We start from the raw sequence: 4,171 nt of genomic DNA, 5'->3' as shown, positions 1-4,171 counted from the left end.
ATTTCTAGAGTTCTATAGGCACAACAAGAGGTGGAAGAGCTGGAATCACAGGTTATTTATACTCCTTCTCTAGTTGATAAGGTGGCTTAGGCTCATCACAAAATTCTTGAGGAGATATCATTTGAAGAAGATTTCTTAAGGTAAAAGGCTAATGATGTGCACTTTTCTAATGGGGATGGTAATACCAAATATTTCCATGTTCCCATCAAGCATAGAAAGAATATGAATTCTACTATAAAAATAGTCAATACAAATGGTGTTGTCCTCACTGATGTTGATCAAATTGGCTCTGATGCTGCTGATTATTTTACTACTCTTTATGCGGATGCTGTTCAGGTTTCTTCACTGGATTCTGAGCTCTTTGCTATTGCAAGAGAGCTTGTGGCATCTCTTTCATCTTAGATCCTCCTAAATTTAAAATTTTTTCTGCTTTTAAGGCTATCCACTCCAATATGGCCCCTAGCCCTGATGGTTTTACTTCAGCTTTCTACATTACATGTTGGCACATCATAACAAATGAGGTGATTTTGGTCATACAAGGTTTTTTTCAAAGAAAAGACATAGGTAAATATTTCACGACTGCCAGGATTGTTTTAATTCCTAAAACAACTGATAAAACTCATTGGAAAAATTTTAGACCTATCTACCTCACTTCTGTTGTATCCAAGTTAATAAGTAAATTGCTTGTGACTCATTTACAACCTCATCTTTCCATTATTATTTCCCCTCAACAATCAGCTTTTGTTAAATGTCGAGAAATTACTGACAATATTTTACTGGCCCAAGAAGTTATTAAAAATCTTGATAGGAAATATAGGGGTGGCAATATGATTGTTAAACTGGACATTAAGAAGGCCTTTGGTACAAGCACTTGGGATGTCATCATCAATGTTCTAGTTGCTAGAGGTTTCAGTGCTAGTTTTTGCATGCTCATTAAACGATGGTTGTCTAAAAACTATTACAGTGTGTTGGTTAATGGTGACTCATATGGCTTTTTCTCAACAAAATGGGGTATTAAGCAGGGAGATCCTCTCTCCCTTACTATCTTTATCATTGCTTTTGATTATTTATCTAGATTGCTCAATAATTTTTAATTGCTGCATCCTCACACTCAATTCTCACACAAGGCTAAGATGTTGGTTTCTCACTTAGCTCATGCTGATGATATTATTATTTTGCTAATGCCTCTAAACATGCTATTAAAAGGTTAATGTTGATTTTAAAAGATTTTCAAATTTATTCTAGTTTATCTTTTAATTATGAGAAATGCCAACTTTATTTTGGCAAGAATGTCAGGATTTCAAATGTAAATTGGGGGATTTTTTATACTGGTTATCATTTATCCTCTCTCCCTTTAAAATACCTTGGGGTTAATCTGCTTAGGGGAAGGAAAAAGCTAATTCAAATGGATGATATCATTGACAAAATTAAGTATAAAAATGTAGATTGGAGGAATGACTTTCTTTCAAATGGGGATAGGCTGACTCTACTTTCTAGTGTGATACAAAGTATACCACTTTATGCTTTGCAAGTGTTCAACACTAAAAAAAGTGCTCTGAAAGTTTTGGAATGGTTGTTCAACAAATTCCTTTGGGCTCGGAGTGGATCTAAGAAAATATGGGCTTCTTGGCATAAAATTTGGAAACCTAAAAAATCTGGGGGTTTTGGTTTCAAAACTTTGCAACAAACTGTGGAAGTTAACATGTGCAAACTTTGGTTTAAGTTTAGACATGGTTCTTCACTATGGGCTTCTTTTATGCATCACAATTATTGTTCTTCAACCCACCCTTCCTAAGTGAAGTGGAAGGTGGGAGACTCTAGGATTTTGAAAGCTATTTTGAATGCTAGATCAATTGCAAGAAATTTTATTTTTTGGAATCTTGGGGAGGGGAACCTCTCGTTTTGGAATGATAATTGGGGAATGCCTACTTTTCTCAATTACACACATCCATCTCTAAATTCTGTACAAAAGGATATTGGGATATTTCTAAGCAGTGCTCTTTGGTTGGGGAACTGAATTTTTTGCATATTTCTAAAATCCCTGCTCAGCTTACCCGCATAGACTATCTTGTTTAGCAGAAGAATTCCTCTCAATCTGTTTGTAAAATGATCTATGTAAAGTTACAATATTACCATGTATGGTATTGGGGATCTTGGATTTGGCATAAATTGTTCTCCCCCTCTATCTTCTTCTTCTTCTGGCGTTATTTCTCCTCTTTTCTCCCATTAGATAATATTTTGAAACTTAATGGATTAAGATTGGCTTCTATGTGTCCTTTATGCAAGAATTCTGAGGAAGGTTATAGACACATCTTTTTTGAATGCGCTTTTTCTATAAATGTTTGGAATCAATTGGGCTTACATTATGGTATTTCCAGAACTCATGGTGGAACTTTGATTAACTATTTGTGGGAATGGAAGACCTATGCTGGCTTTAGGGGAATGCTCTACTCTTTCTCTCTGGTGGTACTCAGAATTCTATGGTCTACTAGGAACAGTCATAAGTATGCTAGCTCACCTCCTACTCCCTCTATTATTACTTCTTATATCCTGGCCTATTTCTCTAAGGCCCTAAAGACCTTTACTACTGTTAAACCTCTTGATAAGAGAACATGGCTCCCTTCGTTAGTTTGATAGAAGTTTGAATGCGCTTTTTCTATAAATGTTTGGAATCAATTGGGCTTACATTATGGTATTTCCAGAACTCATGGTGGAACTTTGATTAACTTTTTGTGGGAATGGAAGACCTATGCTGGCTTTAGGGGAATGCTCTACTCTTTCTCTCTGGTGGTACTCTGAATTCTATGGTCTACTAGGAACAGTCATGAGTATGCTAGCTCACCCCCTACTCCCTCTATTATTACTTCTTATATCCTAGCCTATTTCTCTAAGGCCCTAAAGAATTTTACTACTGTTAAACCTATTGATAAGAGAACATGGCTCCCTTCGTTAGTTAGATAGAAGCCTCCTCCTCCTTGTTGGGTAAAAGCTAATGTTGATGTTAGTTGGAATGATATGTCTGCTGGTGTGGGTGAACTTTTTAGAGATCATTTGGGGCATTTTTTGTGTTATTTCGCTTCCCCTGTTGCAGCTATGACCCCCTTATTGGCAGAATGTTGGGGGGTTTTCCTTGCTTTAAAAATGGCTAAATCTTTCAAGTTTACTATGCTTAGAGTTGAAACGGACTCTAACCTGCTTTATAATATGTTAGTGGGTGCTTTCATCCCCATTGGGATCTTATCTGTATGCAAAAAAAAATTCAGGCTCTTATTGATAAAGAGCACCTGGTTTTGCATTGGAGTTTCATTCATAGAGAGGGGAATTCATGTGCTGACTGGTTAACTAGGCATGCAGGTGATGTGCCTCGAGTGGGTTTATCCCCACCTTCCCCTCTCTGTCCCTTACTTATTGGAGATTCGTTGGATATGCTTTATGTTGGACATTAACCTACATTTGCTTTCTACATGCATTTCTAGCTGCTTAAAAGTTTGTTTACTGATACGGGAATGTGGACTATGTGGACTGAGGTACATTATGGTGCCTGATTTATAATATGTTAGTGGGTGCTTTCATCCCCATTGGGATCTTATCTGTATGCAAAAAAAAATTCAGGCTCTTATTGATAAAGAGCACCTAGTTTTGCATTGGAGTTTCATTCATAGAGAGGGGAATTCATGTGCTGACTGGTTAACTAGGCATGCAGGTGATGTGCCTCGAGTGGGTTAATCCCCACCTTCCCCTCTCTGTCCCTTACTTATTGGAGATTCGTTGGATATGCTTTATGTTGGACATTAACCTACATTTGCTATCTACATGCATTTCTAGCTGCTAAAAAGTTTGTTTACTGATACGGGAATGTGGACTGAGGTACATTATGGTTCCTGGGATGAGACTGTTGGACTATGTTGAGCCACTATTTCCATGCTTCAAAACTTGGCTGGATGTTTCATTGTTTAGTTTCATTGTTTTTTCTGACTCTTATTCAAGCACATTGGGCTGTTATTTTATTTTGGCTTTTACAAGAGTTCCTCCATGTGTTATATTTTTCCCTACTGTAGGGGGGACGTTTTCACTACTGCTCACTTCTTGGATTTTTTGTCGTTTTAGATTAGGGATCCACTTCTCATCCCCCCTTTTTGTACCTTCCACAAGTGTTGTTCCCCCCACTCCT

The sequence above is a fragment of the Phalaenopsis equestris genome, unplaced genomic scaffold, assembly GCF_001263595.1.
Source record: "Phalaenopsis equestris unplaced genomic scaffold, ASM126359v1 Scaffold203545, whole genome shotgun sequence".
In the NCBI taxonomy this organism is placed as follows: domain Eukaryota; kingdom Viridiplantae; phylum Streptophyta; class Magnoliopsida; order Asparagales; family Orchidaceae; genus Phalaenopsis; species Phalaenopsis equestris.
The sequence above is the reverse complement of the archived record's forward strand: the minus strand, read 5'-3'. Positions refer to the sequence as shown.